At 36.8% G+C, this 20,895-nt stretch overlaps 1 non-coding gene across 1 annotated transcript; it reads left to right on the top strand.

Moving 5' to 3' along the window:
- The first annotated feature begins 5,548 nt into the window (after positions 1 to 5,548).
- Positions 5,549 to 5,617, top strand: LOC127492231 (small nucleolar RNA SNORD2). Its single transcript, XR_007921390.1, has one exon. It is a non-coding gene; the product is annotated as a small nucleolar RNA SNORD2 (small nucleolar RNA).
- Positions 5,618 to 20,895: the final 15,278 nt, after the last annotated feature.

The following is a 20,895-nucleotide window of genomic DNA, read 5'->3' on the forward strand; positions in this document are numbered from 1 at the left end:
ATTTTACATGCATGCTATATATATTATGTGGTCATCGGCCACCTTTTAAGAAGATATTACAAAATTAAATTTATAATTTTATCAACAATGACTTTAAGCAGAATAGAATTAAAACTAAATCTTTTTAGAATATTTGTACAAAATGTTACTTTAGAAAATGATACAATATTACATTAAGACAATTTTTATTTCAACTGTAATTATGCAGATCAGTTGATATCTGTTTATTCAATTGACCACATTTAGGAGTCAGGTAGAAAGATAAATATGAATTTACTTATGCATAGCATTGAAAACTAGACCAGGAAAATGGCCAATACAATTCATCCTAAGTGCAAAACTTCAATTACTTTTTAATAGTCTCTGAAAAACTGTTTCAAAAAATTCTGAGATAGTACCTTAACCAAGCTGGAGGGTAGGGATTGACTAATGAAGTTTGTGACAGCTACTGGCAGTTTTTTTGTTCTTTTTAAGCCTAATCTAAATCTTCAAGTTTTTATAGTCTCACAAATTACTTTTTGGCGTAGGTAGTTTCCTATGTCAAACAACCATTGGTTTGAGTACTAGTCCTGTTTTCTGGACAAGGAAATGATAGTTTATAAGACTTCTCCAATAATACATGTGATAAATGATAAAGTGAAGGAAAGACTTTGACCAGGTTTGATGAAGTTTTATTAAGAGCATAACAGACAACAAAATCGAGAACTGATTCCTGTCCTATATCTAGTAAATGTAAGGATGCTGATGATAATGATGATGATGCTGATGATATCAACATTTACCGAGAGATATTTATGAGATATGAGATATGACTATCTTCTAAAAATCATGCTAGCATGAAGATTATTTTATTTAGTTATAGGAATTGTACTCAGTTCCTAGATGAAGAAGCTGAGATTTTGAATGTGTAATTTAGCTTCTTAAGGTTACATATCTTACTCAAATGTGAAACCAAATCCTGGCTCCAAATTGCTGATTTATTTCTACTTCTCATCACATTATAAAATCCAGTGTTGATAAAATTTGTAGACAGATGTGTAGACAGACTATGGCTCATAGTTTGTTCTGACATATTGTAGCTCTCTACTTAAGAAAAGCTATCTCAGTCCCTGAAGTCCTCTGACTTCATCTGTAAGATGGGTACAAAGTAATGTCTCTATTGGGAGGTTGTTGGAAAAATTCCATTAAAGTGCATAAAATGCATAGTGCAATACCAGATATTTAATGAATACTGAAATATTAGTGCATATTATTAGCATATCTAAGTAGTATATTAAATATAGATTAATTAGCCTGCCCACAAATGTAAAATTTGCTGTGCCTGGTAAAACTACTAGCTACAACTTTCTTTATCCACTATATATATATATATATATATTTAAACCTTTTGTCATTAACTAGCCCATTTGCTTTTTAAAACATACCCTCAGCCTCCTGATTTAAGATTTCACAAGAAGGATGGTTTTGTTTGGTTTGGTTTGGTTTTTAGTTTTATACAATTAGATGAGACTTTTAATTGGAAGTTTCGATTGATGTCAATGCCAGTTATCTGATTTTGCTATAAAATAATAAACATTTGTTGTGTTAATAATAACTGACTTATGTACTTTATATATTGTTTAATGCTTAAGGACAAAATCACAACTATTTTTTTAAAAAACAGCCCTGACTAATCTGCTAAAATATTTGCATTAAATCATATTAAAAATTTAAAACTATTATCATTCATATTCACCTTTTCCCAGAAGATATGACACACCCTGGTGTTTCTGGCAAACCAATTGAAAGGTTTCTTTGCTAGTATCTGTAATTTGCAGTTCCTGTATATGACTACTCCTCCCACTGATATTGCTTTTGGTGTCTTTGCTACAAAAATATAACTTTATTTTTTTCTATTTTAGTTCCATAAAACATTTACTACATATCAACATGTGAATGGCAAATTGATTCTCCACCAAAAAACTAGAAAATATGTGTGTCTTTCTGTGGCCCCTTTAAATGAAAGATTTCAAATTTGGAACTAGTGATGAGATTTTAAGAAAATAAGTGACTATAACCTAGTAGATGCAATTTGCAAAGTTTCTGATTCCATTTGTGACTGATTTGTTAGCAAAAATTCCTTAGTATTTTGAACATGTTTTAATGTCTAAAATACAGAATATTTTTGTAAGAGTACCCACCAATAAGAAGAATAAATGTTAGAACCTGTCGTCATAACAATGTCGACAACAAATGCTATTTCTATCACCATTTTACTAAATGTTGCTGTTTATTGATGTATTGCTGTATATGAATTATGGTTGTAAAATCTAGATGGGAAAGGGGGAGAAAAGATATTGAACCCTCCAAGAACAACTAGTTAAAGTTATTTGAATACATTTAAGAATGACTCTAATGACAGAAATGTGAAAAATGGCAACATCTTTTTAGTGCTTCCAATGTACTAATATATAACAATCTAGCAAAAACTGTACAATTATGTGATTATACCAAATTTGAATGAAAATAATACAGAATTAAAGATTTTAATATATTTATTTGGGTGACTGCAGTGCTATAAGGTAATTGGAATGGAGAAAGAATCAAAGGATAAAGAAATCAGATACTGTAGCTAGACAGCAGAGACCAGCAAATCACATCAATTGTGATACCTTGTTAGATTACAGTGTTTTGTGAACCAAAACATAAATCTTACCAGCAGAGTGGATTAAATATGTACTTTAGACTTCGAGGCCCAGTCAACGGGAAGCTCCATCAGGGCAAAACTGTTTCTACCTCATTAGGGATTATCTCTAATAGCTGGCCTTGCTCCTAGCACACATCTAACTCTCAATACATATTTGTTGAAAAAAAAAAATCAAGCATTCCTTTTACCTACTTTTACCTATTTTCTTTCTTTGCCCAACCATTCCCCTTTCCCACTCCACCCCAGACACACAAACAACTGCCAGAGGACTTTTTTTTTTTTTTTTTTTTTTTTTTTTTTTTTTTTTTTGGACAGGCAGAGTTAGACAGTATGAGAGAGAGACAGAGAGAAAGGTCTTCCTTATCTTGGTTCACTCCCCAGATGGCCACCACGGCCGGCGCACTGTGCCCATCCGAAGCCAGGAGCCAGGTGCTTCCTCCTGGTCTCCCATGCTGATGCAGGGCCCAAGCACCTGGGCCATTCTCCACTGCCTTCCCATGCCACAGCAGAGAGCTGGCTGGAAGAGGAGCAACCAGGACAGAATCTGGCACCTCAACCGGGACTAGAACCCGGAGTGCCAGTGCTGCAGGTGGAGGATTAGCCTAGTGAGCTGTGGTGCTGGCCAGAGGACCAATTTTTAAATAGTTCAACTTTCTGCCTACTTAGGCCTTTCTCTTTCCCTTCTATTTCTGGAAATCAGACTGAAAGTAAATTGAGCTCAGAATCATTTCCTGGTCTCTAATCTCAAATGGGAAGCCTTTCCAATGTCACTAGTGAGCTTTGTTCCTAAAGAAATATTTCAAATATTTACCATTTCCTCCTCAGCTCTTCAGAAAACCAATACCACCTATTCTCAAAAGATGACTACTCTACTCCTTTTCATAAGAAAAAAAATCAGTGTACAAAAATGTTTCAGTTTTTTCTATCATCACCATAAATGTGTGTTGACTTCCATCCCATCCAAGTCCATACTCTTATGTTATTATTCCAAAGCAAAATGAAGCAAGAAAAACAAAGAAACGTCTGCCAAAAACTTTTCCACCTACCATTTTCCCCATCCAGCTCATATTTTTCAGAGATCAGCTAAGTTTTGATTTTGGTGAATAAATTCATTACTGCTTTTCTTGCTGACTCTTGGAGTCCTGGGTTAGACCTTTATTTGTGTCAGACCTTTATTTGTGTCATCCCCCTCACATTTTTACTTCATCTTTTACCATTCAATATACTCAAAGTGAGAATTCTAATTCATACTCATATCTTCAACTATTACCTAGAAGTTCATCACCCTCAAGATTACTTTGAGCTTCAGGTGAACATCCTTTCCTTTCCGCCATATTCATTCAGATTTCCCACAGGCATATTGGCTCAAAATGACCAAAGACCACTTCATCTTTACCATCTGCACTTACTTTTTCTGCCTCTGGACAGAAACCAAGACCTATCTTTGAGTCTCCTGGTTATTTATTTTTTATTTTTATTTAGCCAACAGATCATATAAATTCTATCCACAAACTAACACTTGAGTTATGAATTTTTCTAGTTTTAATACTGTCACTCTTCCTTAATTGAGGCCCCCAAACTCTTCAGTTTGGATTCCTGTAACAGCCTCCTGGCTGGATTCCTTCCTGCTAGCTTTACTCTCTTCTAATTCATTATTTACATGGCTGCTAGAGTGAGTTTTCAAAAATGCAAATCTAATCATGATTTTTCCTTGTTTCAGAACCTTATAATGACTCCCATAGCTTTCATGATAAAGTCCAAAGCCCTTAGCATGGCATATAAGGTATTTTATGACCTGGCATCTGCTTACTTCTCCAGTTGTGCTTCTTTTTATTCACTCACTTTATGACATTCAACAAAAGGCCATTCACAAAAAGGCTCTGGCTGCTCCAACTTTTGCATGGATGTAACTTAACATATCCCAACATCTCCGTTTCTCAGGCAACTGGCATCATCATCAAAACATAATTCAGAGGCTCTCTCATCCAAGAAGACAATGTTATCTCGATTGCAGCCCAGGGTGGACTACTCTTCCTCTGCACTTTCATTATATGATGCCTAGCACGCTTTATTTCGCATCACATATTTTGTATGTAGTTTTTTTCTTTGAGTATAAGATATGGAAACATATTCTGGCTTATTTTGCTCTCTTTTTTTCAATAAATGTTTAATGAACAATTGAAAGAATGAAAATATAAGGATAGATGCAGTAGCTCTATTTACAGGATTCTTGGGGAGATAGAGGACGCATTTAAACGTCAGCTGGAAAAGTTACTAGATGTGGGAACTTACATAGTTATAGAAGCTCCTCAAGTTCCAGTTATTTCAAGAGATAATCTGTAGTTCCTACCACATAATGGAAGATAAAATGAGGTAATTCAGAGAAACCACTTATCACAGTGCTTTAAAAAAAATGCTAGCTTCTATTATTCTCACTATCAAGTGGCCAGATGGACAGGTATATTTGATCCTTCTCCAAAGAGAAGTAGGATTAATGGTTGATACAAGGAAACACATTTTTCTTGATATAAGAAAAACTATAAAAATTTTAAATGCCCAATCATCAAATAGCTATTTTATAAAATGCTTCAAATATATAATAAGGGAGAGACATGGCCTAGTATCACAGTGTATTCAAAATAAGACTAAGATTACAAATAACAGGGAGTTTAATGTGATTTAAAATGTGAATGCTATGAACATAATCTGAAAAATGACTTAGAAGGAATGTTATAGATTTAGAAACAGAGCACTGGTAATTCAGTTTATACGATAGTTACTAAATTTACAATAAACTTAAAATAGTGTTTAAATAAGAAGAGGGAAGAAATAGGAGGATGGTACAAGTTCAAAAAAACAGTATATTGAAATTATGGCAATTACATTTCAGGACTGACCTGGAATGAAGCCAATACTAATTGCTAATCACTTAAAGAAGAATAGGAAGAAAGAGAATGGCAAGGATGAGAAGAAGAAGAGGAAGAGGATAAGAAATAAGAGGAGGAGGAGGAACAGGAAGAGGAAGGGAAGAGGAACAGGAAGAGAAAGAGGAGGAGGAGAAAGAAGAAGAAAAGAAGAAAAACAGTGTAACGAACAATGGTGAAAGAGAACTAGGGGAGTTTGATCTGGCCTGGACAGGGATAGGCTACAAGTAAACATTACAGCTTCTTTCAAACATTGTGGTCTTAGAGGATGGCGTTTCATTTATGGCTTGCTGATTCATAAGCAATGCCAGTGTGAAGAGCCATGTAACACATCTGAATTTCATTTTAAAGGAAGAAAATAGGGTCATTATGAAGATGGAACTAAATAATTTTACATAAAGTTGTTAGCTTAATGATTGAGGTTGAAGGTATGCATAGAGTGGATGCTATTTGTATAAATTTTATTTATGAGAGAGAGAAAGAGCTGCCATCCATTATTTCACTCCCACAAAGCTCACAAAAGGCTGGGTTGGGGCCAATGTGAGAGATTGGAACTCGACCCAGGTCTCCAACATGGTGGCGGGAGTACAGTTAAATGAGTAACCATCACTGCCTGCCAGGATTTTCATTAGCATCAAGCTGGAGTCAGAAGTCTGATACAGTCCTCAAATCCAGAAATTCAGGATGGGTGTTGTAGCAAAATGGATAAAGCCACTGCTGGGAATACCTGCATTCCACACTGGAGAGCCTGGTTCAAGTCCTGGCGATTCCGTTTCTGATCTAGCTGCCTGCTAAGATACCTAGGAAGGCACATATGATGGCTCGTATTCTTGAGTCTCCCACTTGGAAGATTAGGATGGTGCTCTTGGCTTCTGGCTTTGGCCTGGCCCAGACTTGACTGTTGTGAGCATTTGGGGGATAAACCAGTGATGATAAATTCTCTCTCTCTCCCTCTCTCTCTCTCTCTCTCTCTCTGCCTTGCAAATAAACACATAAACATTTTTTTTTGACAGAGTGGATAGTGAGAGAGAGAAAGAGACAGAGAGAAAGGTCGAAAGGCCTTCCTTTTCCATTGGTTCACCCCCCAATGGCCACTCCAGCTGGCACTGATCCGAAGCCAGGAGCCAGGTGCCTCTCCTGGTCTCCCATGAGGGTGCAGGGCCCAACACCTGGGCCATCCTCCACTGCACTCCTGGGCCACAGCAGAGAGCTGGACAGGAAGAGGAGCAACTGGGACAGAATCCAGCACCCTGACAGGGACTAGAACCCGGGGTGCTGGCGCCACAGGTGGAGGATTAGCCAATTGAGCCATGGCGCCAGCCCATAAACATTTTTTAAATATACATACATAACCTCAGGTGTGGGAAAGTGTGTAGCTTAACCACAGGCTAACTACCTACTCCCAGAGATATATTTAATAAGCAGATTTAAGCTTTTAAGATATACCAATTTGACATAAGGCAGAATTCCCAATTGCTAGGAGGGAATACAATGGAAAGGGCTGACTTTCCTATTTTTAATTCTCAAAAACTACTTTCTCAAGGACTCTTTTCTTAAAATATCAGTTGTTTATACTTCTTTATATCACATTAATTCACCTGTAGTTTCATATTTATAATTTGTGCTTCTGTAATTTATTCTAGGACAGAAAATCTTTCTTACTTGACTGTACTATTACATTCCCAGAATCTAACACTTGATATTTGAAACAGGATAACATTATGGACTCTCTCTTCAAATAATGGTCAAAGTATGCACAAAGAAATTAATATAGGCACATTCAAATAATATTTCTTGAATTAAGGGATGACTGAAGTTGGTATCAAAGACACTAGAGTGGATTTAATAATTTGACAGTGGTTAGACAAATTGCCTATTCATCTTTTTTCTAATCCCAAAATTCATTTAATCTTGAGTGAGCTCCTATCCTTGGAAATTTCCAATAAGGCTTGTTCTACATCCATCAAAAATCATTTAGAATAAAGTCATTCACTAAGAAGGCTTGATTAGGTGGTCTTTAAGTCACCCAACATCAAGAGCCAGTAAATTATTTCATGATTACCTTTAGCCATGAATTGAGAAAAGGCTGAAAGCAAAAAGCAATACTATACACTATCAAAGAGCACACACACATGTTCACAGATTTAAATGAGGACAAAGTGTCTTTCTTTGGTGGGCTGGTCATTTTTAATTTGTAGGTACAATAGTTATTGGAATAACCTTTTCTGCATGTAGAATTGGTGTTAATCGCCTAAATAAATTATCATTTCACAAAGGGTAAATTAAATTTTCTAAAAAGTTTTTGTTGTCATAAATGGGAGGTAGTTAAACTTGCTAAGCTTTCCAACTTGCCATTACTCTATATAGTTTTCTCTCTTATCAAGAGTGGCTACTATTACAAGGCAGGGTAATCATAACTGTTAATTCACTCTCTTTGAGCTACACTGCAACTGCATGATAATCTCAGGATAAGGAACATAAGTAGGTGATCTTCGTTCCCTCCAATCTCCACTCATCAAACACAACTCTGCCCCAGGCTTCACAACACTAGAATTTCTAACTATGTGCCTTCCTCCTTTCAAAATTGAGCACACATAAATTCTTAGCTTCAGTATGCTTCTAGGTTCAAGACTGTGTCGTTGGTGAGGATAGAAAGAGTAAAAGTAAAATGGAAGAAAACTATTTGGCTGCCATAGAAACAAATGCATGTATGATTGCAGAGATGTCCAGGAAAAACCAAGGTCAGAAAAACACCTCACATTAATGAGTTAGATTGTGTAGTTTCTCAAACTTGGTGTTATTGACATTTTGGGCTGCAAATTCATTTTTGCTAAGGATTGTTCCTGTGCACTGTAGAAATATTAGTAGCCTATTCTTGACACATTAGATGTTAGTGGTACCTTCCATCTAGTTATGATGACCAAAAATGTCTCTAGTCATTGCCGAAGTCCACAGGAAGCAAATTTACTCCTTGGTTGAGAACTACTGAGTTACAATATCAGAAATAATTCACCGGGAGTGGGGTAGTTTTCTAATATTAAAGTCATTAGAGCATTAAACAAGGTCTCAAAGATACAAGAGGATAAGTCAAAAACTTCATGGAAAATGCGCATTCTGAAAAACTACATGGTTTTCAACTCTTTTTTCTTTCAGTATGGTAAACTTATATTTTTATTTCTTTATTTATCTGAAAGGTAGAGTTGCAGAGTGAAGGAGAGACAAGGAAAAAAAAAAGTTTTCATTCTGCTGATGCACTCGCCAAATGGTGAATCCAAAGCCAGGAGCCAGGAGCTTCCTTAGGGTCACCTATACAGGTGCAGGGACCCAAGCACTCGGGCCCAAGCACATGCTGCTTCCCCAGGCCATAGCAAAGAGATTGAAAGAGGAGCAGCCAGGACACGAGCCCACAAACATAAGGGATTCCAGAACCTCAGGCAGAGGCTTAGCCTACTAAGCCACAGCACAGGCCCCAATAAATTTACATTTTAATTCCATTTCCATTAAATTGCTCATGTTTTCTTGGGGATATGAAAAATGCATAAAAGATCATTCCATGGGCCAGTGCTGTGGGATAGCAGGTAAAACCCACCACCTGCAGTGCCGTCAACCCATATGGGCACTGGTTCAAGTCCCAGCTGCACCACTTCTGATCTAGCTCTCTGCTGTGGCCTGGGAAAGCAGCAGAAGATGGCCCAAGTCCTTGGACCCCTGCACACATGTGGGAGACCCAGAGGAAGCTCCTGGATCCTGGCTTCAGATCAGTGCAGCTCCAGCTGTTGCAGCCATCTGGGGAGTGAACTAGTAGATGGAAGACGTCTCTTTCTCTGCCTCATCTTCTCTTTCTCTGATTAACTCTTTCAAATAAATAAATAAACTTTTAAAAATCACACCAGGTTTTGCTTTGAAGGTAAGCAGCTCAGGGCAAATCCTAATGGTGTCCGTTCCAAAGATCAGTTATAAAAAATACTATGAGGGGCAGAGCCCAGATGGCGGAACAGTGAGGGCGTGCACTGATAGTCTGGGAAAAGATAGTTTAATAAAAGTGGAGTTACTGTAGTCTCAGGAAAAGGCTTGGGAAAAAATTACAGAGGAAACTCTTCTGGATCTAATGGATGAGACACAGAGGACCTACGGGAGAGCAAGGACGCCCACAGCAGGGAAGCCGAGGCATGGAAGCCGAGCTGTAGAGTTCTGTGTGCCAGCGCTGGAAGGGGAGATGAGGTAAAAACCTCTGTAAACCGAGTCATCAGCGGAGAAAGGCAGAAAGAGAGTAGAGGGAAGGAGGCTTGAAGCCCAGCTGGGGAAAGTTCACCAGGGTGACTGGAGGAGAGAAAAAAAAAAAAAAACGGTAACCTTGGCAACCTGGTGAGAGACTACAGAGAAATTTGAGACCACATGAGGTCTGCATAGGCCCTTTGTGTGGTCCTTGGGGTAGAGCAGACTAATACCCACAGGGGCCAGATTTCATACATCAACTACCCTCAATTCCACTCAGCTGTATGGAATTACTTCCCTTCTGAGTCAAAAAGAGAGAGAGAGAGAGAGTGAGAGAGAGAACAACCTTGGTGAGTCACCTTTGGCACACCCTTAACCCTGAAGAACCAAACAGAGCTCTCTGGCCACACCAATCACAGCCTCTAAGGATCCATCAAAAGCAGACAGTCCATTTAAACTAGGGTCATAGTATAACGAGAAAAAACACCACACTGAAGAAACCAAAGAATATCTCCACAATGCCAAACAACAAATGCAGAAACTGAGGTAACAAGAACAAGGAAGACACTATGATGCCCCCAAATGAAAAAGACACACCAATTCAAGATTATGAAAATGAGCAGATAAAAGAAATGCAAGAAGCAGATCTCAAAAAATTGATAAGAACATTAAGAAGTTCTCAAAAACAAATTATTGAACTACAGAAATCCTTAATGGACAGGATAGAAAATCTCTCTTGTGAAAATGAAATATTAAGGAGAAATAAAAATGAAATGAAGCAACTAGTAGAACATGAAACTGTGATAGGGAGGAGAAATCATAATGAAATGAAGAATTCAATACATCAAATGACATACACATTAGATGCCTTAAAAACAGAATGAGTGAAGCAGAGAGAGAATATCAGACTTAGAAGACAGAGAACAGGAAAATATACAGTCAAACCAAAGAAAAGAAGAGGAAATTAGAAATCTAAAAAACATTGTCAGGAATCTACAGGATACTATTAAAAAACCTAATATTCGGGTTCTAGGAGTTCCTGAAGGCATGGAGAGGGAGAAGGGATTAGAAGGCCTTTTTAGTGAGATACTAGCAGAAAATTTCCCAGGTTTGGAGAAGGACAGAGACATCCTAGTACAGGAAGCTCATAGAACCCCTAGTATACATGACCAAAAGAGATCCTCACCACGACTCATTGTAATTAAACTCACCACAGTGAAACATAAAGAAAAGATCCTAAAATGTGCAAGAAACATCAGATTACTCTCAAAGGATCTCCAATTAGACTCACAGCTGACTTCTCATCAGAAACCTTATAGGCTAGGAGGGAATGGCGAGATATAGCCCAGGCACTAAGAGAGAAAAACTGCCAGCCCAGAATATTATATCCTGCTAAGCTCTCATTTGTGAATGAAGGTGAAATAAAGACCTTTCACAACAAACAGAAATTAAAAGACTTTGTGGCCACTCGTCCAGCCCTGCAAAAGATGCTTAAAGATGTGTTACACACAGAAACACAGAAACACGTTCATCACTATGAAAGAAGGTAAAGGAAGAAAACCTACCAGCAAAAGATCATAGGAAGCTCAAAGCATATACTAGAAAATATCTTTGGGAAAATGGCACGGCAAAGTCACTCCTTTCAATGGTCACATTGAATGTTAATGGACTTAATTCTCCAGTTAAAAGACACAGACTGGCTGAATGGATTAAGGAACAAAACCCATCTATTTGCTGCCTACAAGAAATACATCTTTCCAACAAAGATGCATGCAGACTGAAAGTGAAAGACTGGAAAAAGATATTCCATGCCAACAGAAATGAAAAACAAAAACAGGAGTAGCCATATTAATATCAGACAAAATAAACTTTAACACAAAAACTGTTAAGAGAGACCAAGAGGGACACTATATAATGATTAAGGGTTCAATTCAACAGGAAGATGTAACTATTATAAATGTATGTGCACCTAATTACAGGGCACCGGTTTATTTAAAAGGTATCTTAAGGGACTTAAAGGGAGACTTAGATTCCAATACAATAGTACTGGGGGATTTCAATACTCCACTCTCAGAAACAGACAGATAACCAGAAAGAAGATCAACAAGGAAACAGAAGATTTAATCGACACTATTGTCCAAATGAATCTAACAGATATCTACAGAACTTTCAATCCTACATTTAAAGATTTTACATTCTTCTCAGCAGTGCATGGAACCTTCTCTAGGATTGACCACATACTAGGCCATAAAGCAATTCTCAGCAAATTTAAAAGAATTAGAATCATACCATTCAGCTTCTCAGACCACAGCGGAATGAAGGTGGAAAATTGCAACTCAGGAATCCTTAGAGAGTATACAAACACATGGAGACTGAATAACATGCTCCTGAATGAACACTGGGCCATAGAAGAAATCAAAATTGAAATCAAAATCTTTCTGGAAGTAAATGAGGATAATAACACAACATATCAAAACTTATGGGTTACAGCAAAAGCAGTGTTGAGAGGCAAGTTTATAGCAATAGGTGCCTACATCAAGAAATTGGAAAGGCAAAAAATAAATGAGCTTTCAACACATCTCAAGGATCTAGAAAAACTGCAGCAAACCAAACCCAAATCTAGTAGGAGAAGAGAAATAATTATAATCAGAGAAGAAATCAACAGGATTGAATCCAAAAAAAAAAAAATTACAAAAAATCAGCCAAGCGAAGAGCTGGTTTTTTGAAAAACATGCAAAAAATTTTCACACCATTGGCTCAACTAACTAAAAAAAGAAAAGACCCAAATCAATAAAATCAGAGATGAAAAAGGAAACGTAACAACAGACACCACAGAAATAAAAAGATTCATCAGAAATTACGACAAAGAGTTGTATGCCAACAAACATGGAAACCTATCAGAAATGGATAGATACCTGGACACATGCAGTCTACCTAAATTGAATCATGATGACATAAAAAACCTAAATTGACCCATAACTGAAACAGAAATTGAAACAGTAATAAAGGCCCTCCCAACAAAGGAAAGCCCAGGACCAGATGGATTCACTGCTGATTTCTACCAGACATTTAAAGAAGAACTAACTCCATTTCTTTTAAACTATTCAGAACAAATGAAAAAGATGTAATCCTCCCAAATTCTTTCTATTAAGCCAGCATCAATTTAATCCCTAAGGCAGAGAAAAATGCAGCATTGAAAGAAAATGAACGACCAATATCTTTGATGAACATAGACAAAAAATCCTCAATAAAATTCTTGCCAATAGAATACAACAACACATCAGAAAAATCATCCACCCAGACCAAGTGGGATTTATCCCTGGTATGCAGGGATGGTTCAACATTCACAAATCAATCAATATGATTCACCACATTAACAAATTGCAGAAGAAAAACCATATGATTATCTCAATAGATGCCGAGAAAGTATTCGATAAGATTCAACACCCTTTCATGATGAAAACTCTAAGCAAATTGGGTATAGAAGGAACATTCCTCAATACAATAAAAGCAATTTATAAAAAACCCACAGCCAGCATCCTATTGAATGGGGAAAGTTGGAAGCATTTCCAATGAGATCTGGTACCAGACAGGGATGCCTACTCTCACCACTGCTATTCAACAAAGTTCTGGAAGTTTTAGCCAGAGCCATCAGGCAAGAAAAGAAATTAAAGGGATACAAATTGGGAAGGAAGAAGCCAAACTATCCCTCTTTGCAGATAATATGATTCTTTATTTAGGGAATCCAAAGAACTCTACTAAGAGACTATTGGAATTCATAGAAGAGTTTGGCAAAGTAGCAGGATATAAAATCAATGCACAAAAATCAACAGCCTTTGTATACACAGGAAATGCCATGGCTGAGAAAGAACTGCTAAGATCAATCCCATTCACAACAGCTACAAAAACAATCAAATACCTTGGAATAAACTTAACCAAGGACGTTAAAGATCTCTACGATGAGAATTACAAAATCTTAAAGAAAGAACTAGAAGAGGATACCAAAAAATGGAAAAATCTTCCATGCTCATAGATTGGAAGAATCAACATCATCAAAATGTCCATTCTCCCAAAAGCAATTTATAGATTCAATGCAATTCTAATCAAGATACCAAAGACATTCTTCTCAGATCTAGAAGAACTGAGGCTGAAATTCATATGAAGATGCAGAAGACCTCGAATAGCTAAAGCAATCTTGTACAACAAAAACAAAGCCAGAGGCATCACAAAACCAGATTTCAGGATACTGCAGGGCAGTTGTAATCAAAACAGCATGGTACTGGTACAGAAACAGATGGATAGACCAATGGAACAGAATTGAAACACCAGAAATCAATCCAAACATCTACAGCCAACCTATATTTGATCAAGGATCTAAAACCATTTCCTGGAGCAAGCACAGTCTATTCAATAAATGGTGCTGGAAAAACTGGATTTCCACATGCAGAAGCTTGAAGCAAGACCCCTACCTTACACCTTACAAAAAAATCCACTCAGCATAGATTAAAGACCTACATCTACGACCCGACTCCATCAAATTATTAGAGAACATTGGAGAAACCCTGCAAGATATTGGCACTGGAAAAGACTTCCTGGTAAAGACCCGGGAGGCACAGGTAGTCAAAGCCAAAATTAACTACTGGGATTGCATCAAATTGAGAAGTTTCTGTAATGCAAAAGAAACAGTCAGGAAAGTGAAGAGGCAACCGTGAGAATGGGAAAAAATATTTGCAAACTATCCTACAGATAAAGGATTAATAACCAGAATCTACAAAGAAATCAAGAAATTCCACAACAACAAAACCAACAACCCACTTAAGAGATGGGCCAAGGACCTCAATAGACATTTTTCAAAAGAGGAAATCCAAATGGCCAACAGGCACATGAAAAAATGTTCAAGGTCACTAGCAATCAGGGAAATGCAAATCAAAACCACAACGAGGTTTCACCTCAACCCGGTTAGAATGGCTCACATTCAGAAATCTACCAACAACAGATGCTGGTGAGGATGTGGGGAAAAAGGGACACTAACCCACTGTTGGTGGGAATGCAAACTGGTCAAGCCACTATGGAAGTCAGTCTGGAGATTCCTCAGAAACCCTAATATAACCCTACCGTTCGACCCAGCCATCCCACTCCTTGGAATTTACCCAAAGGAAATTAAATTGGCAAACAAAAAAAGCAGTCTGCACCCTAATGTTTACTGCAGCTCAATTCACTACAGCTACGACCTGGAATCAACCTAAATGCCCATCAACAGTAGACTGGATAAAAAAAATTAATGGATATGTACTCTACAGAATACTATACAGCAGTAAAAAAACAATGAAATCCAGTCATTTGCAACAAAATGGAGGAATCTGGAAAACATTATGCTGAGTGAAATGAGCCAGTCTCAAAGGGACAAATATATGTTCTCCCTGATCGGTGACAACTAACTGAGCACCAAAAAGGAAACCTGTTGAAGTGAAATGGACACTATGAGATACAATGACTTGATCAGCCATAGCTCTGACTGTTGATGAACAACTTAATACTTTATCCCTCCTAGTATTTTTTTTGTTTGTTCTACTTAATACTATTCGTTGAATTCTGTAATTAATACACAGTTATTCTTAAGTGTTGAAACTTAACTGAAAAGTGATCCCTGTTAAATATAAGAGTGAGAATAAGAGAGGGAAGAGATGTACAATTTGGGACATGCTCAATCAGACTTGCCCCAAATGGTAGAGTTAGAAACTTGCCATGGGATTCCAATTCAATCCCATCATGGTGGCATGTACCAATGCCATCTCACTAGTCCTAGTGATCAATTTCTGTTCACAATTGATCATAATGATAGGACTAAGAACCAAAGGGATCACATAAACAACACTTGTGTCTGAAAATACTAACCAATAGAATAAAAAAGGGGAGAACAATCCAACATAGGATGTATGACACACAGCAGACTCATAGAATGGCAGATGTCCTAAACAGCACTCTGGCCTCATAATCAGCCCTAAAGGCATTCCGATCTGGCTGAAAAGCCCATGAGAGTATTTCAGGCATGGAAAGTCAAGACACTCTGGGGAAAAAAAATGACCTAAATGAAAGATCTCCGTGAGTGAGATCCCAGTGGAAAGAATAGGTCATCAAAGAAGGAGGTACCTTTCTCTGAAGGGAGGAGAGAACTTCCACTTTGACTACGACCTTGTCTAAATATGATCAGAGTTAGTGAACTCAAAAGGCTTCCATAGCCTTGGCAACTCATGACAAGAGCCTAGGGTGATTACTAATGCCATAAACAAGAGTGTCAAATTGTTAAGTCAACAACAGGAGTCACTGTGCACTTACTCCTCATGTAGGATCTCTGTCCTTAATGTGCTGTAGATTGTGAATTAATGCTGTAACTAGTTCTTAAACAATATTTTTCACTTTGTGTTTCTATGTGGGTGCAAACTGTTGAAATGTTTACTTAATATATACTAAACTGATCTTCTGTATGTAAAGAGAATTGAATCTTGATGTGAATGGAAGGGGAGAGGGAGCGGGAGAGGGGAGGGTTGTGGGTGGGAGGGAAGTTATTGGGGGAAGCCATTGTAATCCATAAGCTGTGCTTTGGAAATTTATATTCATTAAATAAAAGTTAAAAAAAAAAACAAAAAATACTATGAAATATAATAGCAATCTGCTCTTCTAATACCCACTTCCCCACCAGAGGCAAAATAATAGTGTGTATGTTTAAATATTGTATATGTTCTGATCTATAATGAGAAAATCTTTATAATTTTATAAAATGAAATTTATTCTCCATAACAGATAATATGGAGTTAATAAATTCAATTTCTTTCTGACTATATTTTTAGGGGTGTGTGTGTGTGTGTGTGTATGTGTATGTCTGTGTATTTTGTGTACTTTGAAAAATGACAAAAGTGTCTGTTATTGTCAAGATTTTTGTTTGTAACCTATTACAACTAAGTCTTTTCTTCTAGATTTCTACCTTGAGATGTCAAGTGGATTAGGGGAAGCTTTGATTAACATATTTAATTCATGGCACCTGCACTTGCTTATGTCAGATAAGAAAAGAAACTTTCTAACAGGGATTTGGTAGAAAATCCGTATCCAAAAAGCTCTGTGATAAGCACTTTGCCATTTAATTTCACATGTTTCTCTATTCCAAATGTGCTTTATTACTCAGTCAAGGAGTTCAGTGCCAGACATGAATTCTCTGCAAAAGACGAACCAGTATGGAAAATAAGACTGACAAAAGCACTGAAGCATTAAACAATCAGAAGAGTTTACAACCGTCTTTCTCAGTGTGATTTGTAAATGACTTTTATTTTTCCACATTCAGCTTCCTATGAGTCTTCTTTACACAATAATTGTTACAAAATTGTGCTTAGTGTATTCTTTTATACATTCAAAATACCCTTGACTAATGCTAAAAATTTTTTTACAGTGGCTACTGATGACAATATTACCTGAAACAGAATTAAACTACAATCTGTATGGATCATATATTTTATAAGTGATTTGGTATATAAAACACGTGATTTACGTCTTATAATTTACTGCTTAACAATAGCATTCATCTTATTATTATAGGAAGGGGACATATTTAAATCCTATTTCCTTGTGATCCATTTCCCCAATTGGCTACTCAGAAGGAGAATGGAGAATCGGAAGGTAAATTGCCTCAGCACTTCTCTATTATGACCTGGAGTGGCATAAGCAATTGACCCTCTTAAATGTAAGAGGCACAGCAGCACACTTTGTGAATGCTTTCTTCTTTGTGTTATTGGTTCAGCATTTCTCTGCAAAGTTCAATGAGGTTCATTAGCTTATCTGAAGAGAGTGGGACCGGTACTTTTGAGACAGCTTCTCTCTGTGACTTTTCTAATTAAATCCCTTCCATCAGATGAAGAGCTGCCCTTTTTACTTGACAAACATTTGTTCTAATTTGGCCTTGCTTGATTTTTCAGTGCTTTTATGCACCCCCCCTCCTCTATACCCACTAGCATCTGTTAGTCAGAAGATCACTCTGGCTGACATTTACTCTGAATGTGCTTGCTTATTAAAATATTTCAATGTTAGACAAGCTTATCAGTTGAAGAATACAATATAGTTCAGGGGCACTGGAGGAGCTCATCCTAAAGAAATGTTTTATTGTACTGATGCATTGTCTTAGTGTTTATAAGATTGAAGACACTCAGATAGAGAGACTGTTGGAAGTAAAGAGATAGGCGTCTTGTAGTATAAACCAAAGCTACCTTTAATTATCTGTTAAGTATGAGAATTTCATGTTTGCGATTAACCATAGGGAGTCAACTTATGATTAGCATAAAAATAACATAAATTGCCAGAACCGGTCATATTTGAAAGTAAAACCAAATGGTCAGTTATGGCATCTGCCTGACTTCGGACAGAATACAACTGTGTCAACTGAAAGCGTTGACAGACAACTCAAAATCACTTAAATTCCAAACTTTTTGCAGGACTTGAAAACACTAGCAAAAGCTCCCAAGTATCTAGCTGACTGGTGACTAATCTTCCAGGAGGACACTTCTTCATAGACAAAATGATGATGTGTAAGGTTAAGTGCTCACCTAGGAACAAGTGAATGGTTGGGGTTTTGAGTGTTCACTCTGGACTTCAGAAAGGCGTGCTCTGCCAGTGACAAGCTGCCTAGCTACATTCAGTTCATTCTCCTATTTTCTTTAACACTACCCAGTGCTATTAACTTGCCAGCCATGTAGTCTGTAAGTAATAGGTTGCAATAGCAGCTGAAATTGACAAGTGCTTAGCCCAGAGCATGGATTGAATGTAATTCATAGGGTTCCCAAGTTAATTTCCAATACCTATTTCATCAAGGCAGACTGATAGATGGCTGCCAGCATCTTTTGGCTTTATCTGTAAATCCCTGTGTCTTTTGCTGCCATCATGTTGTTTTTTATACATCCCATCCCTTGCATTTGCTCCACCCCATTTCCATAACTTCAAATGGAACCTCTCTCTAGGCACATCAGTCATTTAGGTTAGAGGGCCTTGCAGCTAAATGCAAGACCTTCAAATGTTATTGAAGTGCATTTTTCCATGTGGCCCTATTTATAGTGATGTTTCTTTAGGGACTGCAGGGTGAAATATGAAGTTATCTGGGAGAGTAAATCTAAGAAGTTGGACAGATGGTGAAGCGTCAGTGCATCCACAGAAATGCATTTCATTTTTATACAGGGGACGCTCTCTATCAATTCCGGCTTGAGAAAACAGTTGCTTGTATTGCATCAGTGCCTTTTTTTGTCTTTAACAGATCAATAGTGAAGCTTACCAGTGTCTAATAGGTTTTACATCCATCCATGAATAAAATAATCCATAAACAAATATAAAATTGAAAAGGAAAAATCTTATGGATTAAGAATTTATTGGAAACAAAACAAAAGTTATCGTTAACAGATCAAATACAATGATTCTTGGTAGAATATAAAATTTGTTTGCTCTCTAGGACGTGATAAATTTTATTTCTTACTTGAAGTGTGTTTTGAAGTATTTTTTCTGATATTCTTATTTAAACATTCAGAAATGAGTTTTTACATTGAAGTTCTAAAGCTTCCATTTATATTACATACGTTTAGGAGCCTTCTGAATCGCCAGTTCCTATGCCACCTCTGCTTCTTTAAGTTCTCTTCTGGCTGCCACCACTTTCACATCAGAGAGTCATCATCTAACATTTGGAGAGGAACATTTGGAGAAGAACATAATACTGATTATTTTATTTATTGTGAAACTGTTATTTGATTTTTTTCTAGGAAAATGCAACAGTATTTTGGTGTGATGTATTCATTCATGGGCAATATCCTAGACCATATCTTGAAAAAAATTTACCATTTTTGAGTGCTAAATAGCTTATATTTAAACTGATTTCTTCAAGTCTATGCAAAGTGTAATCAAGCTTAGAAGAGACATACTAAACAAAGGAAAATAGATCATTTGGATTACTGTAAGGTACATACATTTTTTCAAATGTAGAAACTTCCCAGAAGTATGTGGAGATTTTCCCTAAGTAGTATTTCTCTATTAGAAAAATTCCAGATTCATTGCAGCTGGTTACATGGCAATGTTGGAATTGGTTACAAAGGGAAAAGTTGTCTTAATAGTAATGCTGAGTATTGATGAAGGGGTAGTTTACACATATAAGGCCCGAGAGCAAGGGTTGTCAAATTATTGGGAGTCATATAGGCTTGGGTTTCAATCCTAACTCTCCTACTGATTTATAGTGGCACTAAAAGCAATAACTAAAGGTTATTTAATCCTTCTGTGTTTCAGCTTCTTTCTTTGTAAGATGAGAATAAAAATAACTCTTACTGTATAGGACTTTCAAATGAGTCACTATCCTTATGTTTGTAATGCGTTGCTAGTGTTTAATAAATGGGTAGCTTTGATGCCAAAAGAAAGCCATGTTAACCTATAGCAGAGATATCAAAGGATCTATAGCTAAGAAGGAACATATCAGAATAGCATATGCAGGTGGAATCATTTGGATTTGCCAAGCAATAGTACTGCAAGGCAACGGAAAAACTCTTCACAACATTCAGCAGCTCCTATTTAATGTTTTCCAAATTCTTTCCTGAGATGACAGTAAGGCTCAAAATTGATGTGGAAAGAATATAGTAAAATTTTACGCATTCGAAGTAATTGAGGTAGAACCCCTTCTGGATCATTGAAAAGTCTGAATTATATGATGCTTTTTATAGAAAGCAGTTTTGTTGTTTTCAAGTACATACAGTAATTGGCAAAACATCCAGGAAAGTATTGCCAAGTAGACTTCATGCTGGCATGTTTAAGTGAAAAGCTGAGACTCATTTAAAATTAGCATATTATTATGTGTGTATGAAAATGGCCCAAATAAAGTTCTTGAAAACAGCTTGTTTTCATAGGTAAGTTAGATATTCTCCTTAATTTATTATGTGAAAAAAAATACAAACAAATAAACAAAACCAAGTGGTTTTAGGTCATTGTGCTCCCTCAATGAGAATCTTTTACGTTTTTCTGCATTTTACCTATCTATGACTTAAGTAAGGATTATAAACTATG

Source organism: Oryctolagus cuniculus, chromosome 9, assembly GCF_051225735.1.
Source record: "Oryctolagus cuniculus isolate XC-2025 breed Fujian yellow rabbit chromosome 9, ASM5122573v1, whole genome shotgun sequence".
NCBI lineage: Eukaryota > Metazoa > Chordata > Mammalia > Lagomorpha > Leporidae > Oryctolagus > Oryctolagus cuniculus.